The following is a 12,966-nucleotide window of genomic DNA, read 5'->3' on the forward strand; positions in this document are numbered from 1 at the left end:
ATCCGTTGGTCAAATAGATCGATCCTTTTTGTAGGGGATCGATCATTTGAGAAAAAATCCTTGGAAATGTAACTTTAAAGCGCGAAAACGTTCGAGTTTGCTTTTGAAAAGGTTTGGCTAAGTCAGAAAACATTTAAAACATATTTTTCAAGTTAATTTGGACTTTGAATTATTTTTTATAAAATTTTGACATATTCAATTAAGTCCAAAAACAATTTTGCAATTTAATGTTATATCAAAATATTAATTCAACAGTACGGATACTCAGGTGAAAGTACCGATACTAAAGGGCTTAGTATTTTTACCAACATATTAATTTGGGTAAGAAACCTAATGGATCAAGGATTGGAAAAAGTGGGTTGAATAACACCAGAACTTCACTAATTAGACTACAAGTGGGAACTATTAATAAATATCATTGTAACTAGAACACCATGAATTAAGATAACATAAAACTAGCCTTTGTGTGACGCTCGGGAAGCAGTCAGAACACCCGAGTTACTTTAGAAGTATGACAATCATCTTGTGTAATTAGATATCTAAATGTGTTAAGCCAGTACTTATGCGCTTAAAATGCTAGTTAAACGTAGGCTCTGATGCTATGTGATCTGAGAGGTGTTCTAAGTACTCTGAGGAGTATACTAGAAGGATGTAGGCTCTGATGTTGTGTGACCTTAGAGGCATCCTAGGTATTGGGTAATAAGGTCTCTTCTAGATGAAGATTCCAATGCTAAGTGACCCAGGTCTTAACTACGGTACCTTAGGTATGATATAAGGGTGTTAGTGCTGAGATGCTAAGTGACCCTCCGACTACATCATGATGCCTACCTTGTTGGTGTGTCAATGTACTTGCATGACCATGCTTATACTAGTACACAAACTCATGGAATGAATGTGTTTATGTTCACAGGTTTTAAGGAGAATGGGTTGAGGAGTTATCACCAGTACCTGATTCCATTTGAATCAGTTGATCAGAGTACACCTTGATTTTGTTTACATGGCATGTATTACACATTGACCATATGTTTAATCGAGTCTAACTCTATATTTTGAAATACTCATTTGATTAAACTTAGAATGTATATTGAGAGCTTCATTCTTTTATAAAACTACTTATTAGTTACTTCCTTTTCAATATGGATGTTGATGTTGTTTCTTGGTTTAATACGTTTTAAAGGAAAATTTTGGGTTAGCCACTTCGGTGGTTCCGTGTAATACTCTTGTCATCTAATCTTTGGATCAGATCAGATTAGGATGTTACATGGGCCATGGTCTAGAGACGCTATTAGTAATACAAAAAAGTTTATGTGGAATTTGTATAAATAAAATTTCAAACTGGGTACCATTAATAAAATAGATAACTAACTGGAGGAAATTTAAATTTCATGGTGGTCACTTGCCCACTCTGGACACCTGCCACGGCTAAAAGCACATATATAACATGATTTGATCTGATCTGATCCAACTTTTAAGTAAGATAACGTTGAAGAGGTGTTATAAATTAATTATACAAATAAAAGTAAAAATTGTTTGGCACAATGAACATAGAAGAGCGCATACAACCTAAAACGTTTAGCTCACTTCATGCCCCCAACCTTCCGTGCTTGTCTGTTCTTATTCTTGAAACCGGACTTAGCTACCTTCAGATTCATGTGTGCAACACTCAACCTTCTAAGGGTTACTTTCATTGAATCATGTATGTAGTAGTTGTCTACCATTTGGCTTCTGACTGCTTTTATTATCTTGATGAACTCTTTTCTTACACGATCAAACGGTACCGAGTAAATTAGTCTAACTGTCACGTCAACCTCTAGTTACTAGTATAACGATGGTTGATGGTTAAACGATTGATTTTTTTATTTTTATAAATCAACACTGTTAGTGATCAAATCATTATTTTTAAAGCATCAATAAGGAAAGACAAAATGTACTCATACTTTAGTGACCATTTATGTAGTTTATCCAATCTTTTAAGGTATCAAAATATAATTTAATCACATGTTGATTTAAATTTTACCATTTTTAAAGAAAATAAGTTATAAAATTATCATTTTTGAAGCATCAAATTCAACACTTAACTTTGTCATAAATTACCTTAAATGCTACCATAAATAAAAGGCATAATACCAAAATTAGCTCCGAACGTTTATCAAAATAGTCATTTTGTTTCATGTTATATTTTTGGAGCATTTTGACCCTCATCTTTCATTTTATTGAAAAAATATCTCTAACAATTGACAAAATAATAACTTTGGCCCTTTTTTTTTATGGAGCATTTTAGGTTAAAAAGATTTCAATTTTGGGGCTTTAATACCATATTAACTAATGATTTCCATCAATAAAGGGGGTTTTCCCAAAGTAAAATGTTGGGGGCAAAATGATCCAAAAAAGGACCGAAATGACCATTTTGAAAAATGTTGAGGGCTATTTTTTGTGTTATGCCTAAATAAACAAGGTATATACCAGGTATTTATATATATTTTACAAGGAAATAAAATGTAAATACATTATGTACGAGGGTTTGTCTCCTTTTAGATTATATCAATTGTATTGAATCAGATTTCTCTAAAAGGTTTGTCACAACTCAGTTTAGCCAAAAGATTAGTGATATCATTCTCAACTCTATTAATCAATCTAAATTGAACTTTCCAATCTTTATGCATGAGCCTATCATTCATATCCACAAGAGTTTGACCATGTAAAGCGTTGTATATTTTATTAACTACTTTTATTATCTTGGCATTCTCAACCTCTACTTCAAGTTTTTGGATTTTGAGTCTTCGAGCATGAATCATAATTTTAAAAAAATCGAGCAAACTTTGCACACTCTTTATAAAGCCGGAAATTCAGCTTCTATGTTAATCTCTCAAAAGACCTCCCGTCGATGCATCTTGGTTGCTACCGTATTCTGCCTCATCGGTATTGGTAATGATAAATGTTGAACGATATTACTCATGCACCTCTTCTTCATCCATATAAAAACTCCACTCTTCTAATGTAAAATAACAAGAAAGTCACAACATTTCCAAGTTGAAGTTAGAATGTTAGCGGTTGCATTCTTCTGCCTGGTACCATAACCCACTATACTTACCATAAACTGATCTGTATGGTTTGAAAGGGGGATTACTATGGGCACATACATCCATTAACATTATTAAGAAGAAAAATAATAAGAAAACAGAAATAAGGGTGAGGAAAGCTTGACCTTTCGACCTCAGCATAACTATTTTGCTATGAGACCTACGCGCCAGCCAACTGCACCACCAGCCCTTATGTTATATTCTTCCCACCAAGGGCAAATGTACAAGGAAACAAAAAGTAGCGGCAAGAGCTGCCTTTTGAAGGACCCTTCATTCTTTGACGAGTTAAGTCCTGTGAATTTCCTTATTGCTTAAGTTCAAATAAGTTAATTTCATTAATGCGAGGTTTTAGGGTTTTTCATAAACGTATTCTTAAGATTTGAAATGCGTCAGAAAATATCCATGCTTTCTTTCTTTTCTTGAAAAGCTCTTATTCATAAGCCTTGCCATTTCCCACAGCAGATCAGGGGCCAAGCCTCTAGAACAATTTTGGCAACTAAAGCTGTGTTAAAATCTTTTAAGGTGTCAAAATATATTTTAATCTCATTTTCATTTAAATTTTACAATCTTTAAAAAATTAAGTTACAAAAGTATTATTTTTGAAGCTTCAAATTTTAATTTTATCATAAATTTACTTATAATTCTACTTAATTTATACTACATAATAATTAATTTACCTTTTTTTGTTGTCCTCCAGTTCTAGAGCTTCACCCTAGCTAATCTAGACCAACTTGGGTAGCCACCAAACTTTGATGGGTCTGTATACTCAAGAACTTGAACATAAGACTTTGCTTAAGAAATATCAAGTTGTTTACTACTTGAATCAACCCTGTTAGTATATATAATTTACTTTTGCTTCTTTACGTGAAAGAAATTTCTTCACCTTTTTAAAGCAACAATTCGTTCAAATATCAAGCAATAATGATCCATAATATAATTCTTATAAATTTACAACAAAAAGATTTTTTTGAATGAAAATGTACTAAAGTGTAAAACATTTTGTTCTTTTATACAACATGACACGTTATAGTATCGATTTACAAAATGTTATATATTTTAATCTTAATTTATTTGAATTTTTATAATAATAATGATAATATTTTTATAGATTTACGGTAAAAATAAAAGTTTTAAATAGAAATACTAAATATTTTTAATAACAACGAGAAAACATATGTGGTGGTTTTGTTTGATGAAACATATTGTGTGATTGAATCTTAGGATCAAAATATTGTATATATATATATAAACACAAGATTTTATGTTAGAGGGATGAACTTGTAAAATTTTAAGAGGGAGACTAAATTACAAAACTTTAAAGGAAATAAAACAGATTTTTAATAAAAGAATACACAAAATTATCTAAAATACATAAAAATTTAAATTTTTTAAAGGATGACTCTCCCCTATATATATAATACTAAAGTTTAATATCCATTAATTATAAAAAACTAAAAATTAAAAACGACCAAATTATCTTATAAAAAAACTAATGATCAAATTATAATAAGGAGATTAAATCGAGCAGGAACACTAAGTAAAAGGACCTTCCCTAGGATTTGACCAACTTTAAATAGCCATTAATTGAGTTTATTTTTTTTTAAAATAGAGTTTATTAGAAGGGTGGAGGTGGGTCATCCTAAAGAAAAGTACTATATTAAAGCGAAGGAAATTAAATATTTGTTTATTGTTTGTGAGAGTAAAAGAAAGTAGATGAAATCTCAGCTCATTATTTTGGTAGAATGATACGATCCCCGCGTGGATATAATAGGGTGTGTAAATCTGGGTACCCGATAGGTCTTCGGTAATTGATTTCTTGATCCGTGTCTCGATTGGATGTTGCGAGTACTTGGATTTTGCGGGAACCCGTATTTCGGGTATCCGGATACCCATTTTTTTCTTTCAAATTATTATTTAAAAAAACACACACAAATTTAAATGTTTGAAACTTCGAATTACATAATCTAACATCCAAATATAAAATTATGAGCTTTATTCAGTTAAATATGTTCTCACAATCAAAGTACAGACCGCAATATGCCAATATGGCAGTACTTAGTTCACATTACATATTTGCTTTTTCTTGAGTTTCAAAATGGATAAGCTAAAAGATTAAAACTTAACTTAGTTTTAGTTCTTCAAGTCAGTAAGTTTAAACACAATTACGAGCTTTATTTTTAGGTCTCCACTCTAGTGATACAAGTTGCTGGCCTGTTCTCAGTTTTTGGCATTCTGTTAGAGCTTCTTTATGATATGTTTACATTATACTTGTATATTTTTGCTTTGTTTCTTTATCTGTATATTCTTAGGTCTGGCTTCTAATTTTATTTCCCAACTCCTTTTGCACATTTTGATGGCCTTTTTATCCATTTTTTAAAGTCATTTTTTTATTAGTTTTCCCATTGTATTCTCTGTAGTTTGAACGCAGATAAGATCAGTCTCATATTTATTTCCTGTTAATTTTTTTTTCATTCTTTTTATTTTTCCCGTGAATCATCATGAATGCAACAAAATATTACTGAAAGATATTGGAAATTAACTGTTGTTTGCTGAACTATGCTTGTTTCATCTCCTGAAATGTTCAAGCGATGCAACAACCTTGGTATGAAAAAATCCCTAACCGGGTACTCGGTAACCGGGTACCTGAAAAAATTCAATTTTATGACCCGGGCCCAACCCGGAAAATGCCGGGCGGGTACACGACCCGACCGGATAATTTTTTTAAGAAAAATACCCGGTTTTTTTAGGTTCGGGTCGGCGGGTTGAGTCAACCGGGTAGAGTATTTTTGTACACCCTTAGATATAACAGCCGGTTTCACATACATTTCCCAACATCAAATTTGTAAATTAATTAAGGGTAAACTACATATTTATTATCTAAACTATCAATTTTGATAAGTTTTAGTATTTAAACTTTCAATTTTTTTCAAAATCATACTTAACGTTTAGTTTTTGCTTTGTTTTAGTAACCCACTATTAAAAATTTTACGCATTTAGTACATAAACTATCAGTTTTTAGTTTGTTTTAGTATCTAAACTTTTAATTTTGTTCAAACTTTAACGTTAAGTTTTTAATAGGAGTACTAAAATAAAACAAAAACTAAACTTTAAGTATGATTTTGAAAAACATTGAAAGTTTAGGTATCAAAATGGACCAAAATTGATAATATAGGTACTAAAGTTGTAATTTAACCATTAATTAAATATGCAGTAATTTGATGTTATTATTTTGGATTTTTTATTGATAAATAACACAAGATAATAACTAAACATTAAATTGTTCATCTCTAAGTGTGAGTGCTATAGCCGCGTAAGGGGTGTTATGAACCATTTTTGGTCGGTGTGTTTGCTACAACTCATTTTGGTCGTATCTGCATTGAAGTTTTGCTAACTTTTAATAAGCTTAATAGTAATCCTTCAGTCATCATGAATAAAATTTAAAATCTTGTCCATTAATACACGTTCGTTATTAGAATAAGGACTATTATATATTGATGAAGATGTCATCTAAAATCTTTATTTTATAATATAGATATCTATAATACTGCATTAGCATCTACGAATGGCGCAATTGCAATAAATGTAACATAATAAAAAAAGGACCGTAATCACCGTTTAAATCTCTATCGAACGATTGGATAGATATGTAGCTACGAATAGTTGGTTGCGTAAGTACTCTCAGGTCCGAGTTAGCACAGAATATGCTGACTGCGCGGACCATTGTTATCTTATAATGGATACGTTGCTCGCCATGATCCTGACTTAGTCTTCCTTTGTGAAACCTCACTTCAGACTGCACGTTGAATTGCTGAAAGATCAATTGGGTATGGAAGGAGTTTTATTTGTTCCAAATGGCCCACCGTCCAAGGTCTTATTTTGCTTTGGAAGTCTAAGATTTCAGTTACTTTGTTTTCTTATTGAGCTCTACATATTGATGATAGTGTACAGACTGGTTCTTTTGAGTTTCGATTTACAGGTCTCTATGGGGCAGCGACCGACGTCAACATACTGAGACATGGGCACTCTTGGACCACTTTCACTCACACCTATCTCTTCCAAAGTTGATCGGATGAGATTTCAATGAAATTCTACTTAATTTTAAGGAATCAAGAGGGAGACGTCATTCTCATGCGGATATTACTGCTTTCTGAGATGTTTTCAGGCGTAATGTTCGATGGGATATTCGACATCGTGGCTGGTTTACATGTTATAAATATGGCTCATTCGACGATTTTTGTTTTTTGCCCATATTGGCGTTCATCATTTTCCCATAGCATTGTCATAAGTGAATTCATGCACACCTTGGATCATTGTTACATTATGTTGGATACCTCTCCCGCCGCTACTTCCCTTTCTCATCGACCTGCAGATTATTTTAAGTTTGACGATTGTTGGAGTGTTGATCCGGAGTGTATTGATCGGGTTACTAGTGCTTGGACTACGATGAGTGACTCCATGTTATCTAAGGTGGCTGTTGTGGGTCATAGTTTGCGTAAATGGAATCAACTGATCTGAAATACCAAAAATATCATGGCAAACTACACTATTTATAGACCAGCCTTAATGGTCTTCTGCAACACCCATTGTCAGCATCTGAGCACTTTGAATTTTTTTTTCGACTAAAGGAGGAGTTAAATACTGGTTTAACTCACTCAGAAGCATATTGCGATAAAGATCTCGTGCCCAATGGCTTCCCAATGGTGATGCAAATACCTCCTATTTCTATGCGAGATCATCTAGTCGATGTAAATGTAATACTATTCAAATATTGAAGTCCTTTCCAGTGCATGGCTTATCGAATCCGACGATCTCCACCATAAGGTTGTTGATTATTTTTCGGGTCTATTCACTTCTTCACGTCCATCACTTACTCTCTGATCCTGGGCACTATCTCGCCAATAGTTACTCTAGCCATGAACGCATCTCTCAACGCTTACTATACAAGGGATGGGATCCACACAGCTTTCTTACAAATCCATGCACACAAGGCCCCTAGAATTGATGGACTGCCAGGGAGTTTTTATCCAGGAAGTTTAGTCTGCTAAGTGAGCATGATTTTATGGTGGATTGCATAACTCTTAAAAAATTCAAAGATAAGAAAGGTGAGTCCAAAGAATCCCTGAATAGTGATGTCTAAGGCATGCTAGAACTGTATGTATAAGTTACCTCTCCTTAATTTTCATCTTAAGTGAGAAAATACAATGGTGGGATGCTCTATCCAAACAATATGCAACGGTGGATGTTTGTGCGGATTGACGTAAACATTAGAATTGAGTGTTACCGTTTGTAGTAATTGATTTATTTTGGTAGAACTTGATTGGTTGTTTGTTGTAAGATGTATTATTTTTAGGCTAGTGTCTATTGTCGTGCGATCATGGTGTATCTTTGTTCTTTGTTTCAATTTGCTTTAGATTGGATTGTAATCTACTGTTATGTGATAGTTTTTGAGCTTCTTTGCAGTAAGTTTTGGCAATTTTTTACTTTCGGTTAATATTGGTCTTATTAATATAATTTAATATTGCTGTGCAAAAAAAAAAAATGGAAAGGATGCCATTGGTCTTTGTCTTGATCTTCTTCATGGTCGACATTCATTAGATACTGTAAATCAAACCATTATTGTGTTAATCTCGAAGGTGGCAGAGCCTTCCATGTTAACCCAATTTTGACCAATTGCATTATGCACAGTCTTCTATAAGATCGTGGTAAAGGTATTAGTCAATTGGCTTCGCCCTTTGCTGGATAATTATATTGATGAGAACCAAGCCACTTTTGTTCCTGGATGAATGATCTCGGGCAATGTTCTTATTGCACAGGAGATTCGAATTACTTGAAATCTGGTCCGCATCGATCTAATCGTGACGCCGAACTGAAGCTTAACATGGAGAAATCTTATGATCGGGTTGAATAGCCTTTTTGTTAACTGGTTATTTTCATTTGTAATTAGAAGTATGTTTGGAGTAGTTAGAAACCAGTTAATTTGTTAGTTTAATGGTTAATAGAGCATTTAGTTACTGCCAAGTGTATAAATATTAATTTTTGTAAATGAATAAGGGCCTAAAGCTAAGTTTATTTTTCAATAGATTCTCTCGTTTAACATGGTATCAGATGACTAGGTTTTTTACTTTGGGCCTTTTTCGTGTTATATCCATTTCTTTCAGAGTGCTCTGTTTTTTCTCTCTTTGTTAAAATTAGGGCATCGTTCTTGCTTCAATGGTTGCGATTGAATTCAATCACCCTCTATTCCTCTACCCATCTGATATGTCCTGTGGTATCTTGGTCTTTCATCGTCTTTCTAATATTGACAACTACAATATTTGGAGTCAATCCATGAGAATTGCTTTCCTTGCCAAGCATAAACTTGGTTTCGTTGATGGCAGCTATAAGAAGGGAGATTATGAAGAATCTTTGCATCCACAGTGGGAGAGATGCACCGCTTTTGTGTTGTCATGGATCTTGAAAACGGTGATGCATGATCTTTCTGCTAGAATCGTATTTGCAACGAGTGTTGCTAGTGTCTAGCAGCAGTAGCGAAACTCAACATTAATTGTTGGGGGCCATTTAAAAAATACTTGCACATATTAATCAAAATATCGTACTAATAAAAAACTTATAAATCCTTAAAATTCATCTGTTCACATAAAAAATAAAAATAAAAAACAAAACACATCGATGGTAATATTACCTAGAATTGTGAATGAAATTCTTTTAAAGAAATAAAATCCTCAAGAATTGAAACTGAAGTAAAAGTCTCAACAATCTCTCTTTCGATATTAATAATCAAGTTATATGCAAGAAATTCATCTTCCACCTTATTTCGTAATCTTGTTTTGATGATCTTATAGCTGAAAATGACCGTTTACTAGTTGTTGTAGACAATGGAAGAGTTTAAACATGTAGAATCCCAAAAATAAGGCTAGTGACCAAAGTGTAAGATTTTAAAACTTTGTGTCTTAATTCAAAAAATTTAAAAGTTTAGGGACTTAATTGGAATATCTTTGTGTAAGATTGAATAGAAAAGAAGGAAGCATGGAAGGGCATAATGGCCATTTGATAAGAAAATGAATTTTAAATTCTTAAGTGGTGTATTATATACACGTGGAAAGGAAAGAATAGGGAAATCATATCTAGAAATTTCTTCATCTTTCTTCTTCCTCTCCACTGTGAGCTCCATAGCTAAGGTAAGAATGCTTTCAGTTGGTTATTTCTTGTAAGTTACGTGTGGTTTTGATTCTTGGAGTAATAGGAAAGCTTAAGTAAGCTTATAGAAAAGTAGAAACTAAAAGATTTACAAGTTATGAGAGATTGAATATAAAGGGTTTTTAAGTGATTTGATAAGAAAGAGTTAATAAATGGATTTTGAAGTGAAATTTGACTTGTCATAAGCTGAAATAAGAAATCTAAAGTGTTAGATATGGATTTGAGACATGATGATTATTTGGTATGATTTTGGGTTTCAAGTGTTCTAGTTAGATTTGGATGTTAAGAGGAGTTAAAGTGATATAAGTTGATTTGAATAGGTGTAGTTAAGTTTAAAGGCTTTAAAGAAGAGTAAAGTGAGGAAGTTAGCAAAGTTTTGGAAAATGTTCGGGTTAAATAAGTAAGTTCTGGGCAAGGGGTATCGGTACTGGATGAACAATACTGATACTTCAAAGTGAAAATAGGTGATATATGGGTTTGGGTATCGATACTGGATGAACAATATCGATACCATAAGGTAAAAGTTAAGGAATCCTTCAAAGAGTATCAATACCAAAGTAGTAGCATCAGTACTAGGAGTATCAATATCAATATTTAAGTATCGATACCATTTTTCGAAAAGAATTCCAGAGTTTAGAAAGGGTATCGATACTGAAGTATAGTATCGATACCACAATAAGGAAGTATCACAATATTGTACCTTGGGTACAAATACTATTCAAAGTGAAATGGTGAATTAAGTGCTTCGTTTAGCTTATGTTATTCAAGATTAATTATAGTGATGCAAACTCTGACATTTATACCAATCTTATTATTGTGTAGATATCGAACAAAGGCAAGTTCCAGACAATTCGAAGTTATAGGATTAACCAAGAGTGATAAGTGTGTTGCTTTAACTAAGTGAGGCCAAGGTGAGTGCATATTACTATGTATATGGTGTTTTATGGAAATAAGACTTGTGATGAGTCTATTTCAAATGTTTTGATTGCATATATTCATGAATACAAGTATCTTGTTGCTATTGTTTCTATGTGTACATGAATACAAGCATATGTCTATGTGTTACATGCACTTTTTTACATGACCTATGTGTTATATGATATATATGATGATATGAGAATACGACATAAGCTATGTGAAAATGGTCTATGTGAAAAGCTATGTGAAAAGGTATAAATGGTAAAGCCCATAAGTATGTGATATGAGAGCTAAAAGTATAATTGACATGCCAAGAGTCGAGGGTTTTACGTGGTCCTCCAGTACAATTCTACGTGGTCCTTCAGGAATTTATGCGCGGTCCTTCGGGTCAATACTATGTGATCTTTTGGGACATTTTTATGTGGCACTTTGGTGCAAATTTCTATGCGGCACTTCAGTGCAATTTATACGAGTTGTGGTGACAGCATTTGTGCACAACCTCAATGCACTCACATACCTTAAGTTCTCAATGATATACCATAAGCTATTAAAAAATAAAATGAATGAATAGTGCATAATATTACATGTTCTTGTTTGGTGAAGTGCGTAACGTTACATGTTATTGTTTTGTGAAATATATGATGCATTCTGTATATTATGAAAGTTTATGATTATATGTTTCAAAGTTTCATTTATGCATGATATGCCTCACTAAGTCAAAGACTTAGCGTGTGAATGTTTCACACGTAGGTTCAAAGAAGTCCAGAGATCAAGAATAGGCAAGTCAAGACAACATAGTTCTATAGAAGATCAGATTAGAATCGAATTAAGTTGTATGTCTTTTTTTATATGGAATTTTGTTGGCATATAAATGAATGTTTAAATTGTTAGGCTCTGATAAGTTTTTGTAAACTTATTCTATTGTATCTATGAAAATTATTAAGTTTTTAATTTCAATTTGAATTTGAATTTCGTAAATACTTTCATTTAAGAGTTCCACCATTTTGATATCAATAAATGTTTAAATTTTGACTAGTTTTTTTAAGTAAACGATTTGAAAGGTCAATGTGACATCTTTGATTCATATCCGAGTCAGATACGGGTTAGAGTGTTATATTTAATGGTATCAGATCTATGGTTTACCGATTATAAGCATAAACTAAATTCAAATGTGTTTAAATAAAATAAAATAAAATAAAATATGCATGCCAACAAAAAGTGAAAAAAATTCTGATATGATAAAATAATTAGTATGATGTCTACTAATAGAGTTATATGGTCATGTTTTATTAGATGTCTGACCACGAGAGCTCCCAAAGTGAAGCGGGAGATGATAGACCGAAGTTAGTAGCAATTCACCTGCCCTTGCCAGGCAATGTGAAGAACAGACACCTCAGGGAGTTCCTGTACAAGATCAGAGAGCATTCTTCAGGACGTTGAACGCTATTATGACGCTTTTCCAACTTCTACTCCCTGAAATCCTAGAATGAATATCACCAGAAATTTGAAAGGATTAGGCGCTCTTGAATTTAAGGGTGAAGCTGAAAAAGGTCCGGTTGCTACGGACATTTGGTTAAACGATGTTAAGATCATGTTAGAAGGTCTCAATATTCTGAAGTAGAGAAGTTAGATGCAGTGGTCTCTCTACTACGAGGGCAAGCTAGAGTATGGTGGACAAATGTCACCATGAGAATGTCAGGTGACCAAGTGACATGGTCTTTGTTCCTGGAGGAGTTCAAGCCCAAGTATATCGGGGACCAGTTTATTAGAC

Source organism: Hibiscus syriacus, unplaced genomic scaffold, assembly GCF_006381635.1.
Source record: "Hibiscus syriacus cultivar Baekdansim isolate YM2019G1 unplaced genomic scaffold, ASM638163v2 tig00110515_pilon, whole genome shotgun sequence".
In the NCBI taxonomy this organism is placed as follows: domain Eukaryota; kingdom Viridiplantae; phylum Streptophyta; class Magnoliopsida; order Malvales; family Malvaceae; genus Hibiscus; species Hibiscus syriacus.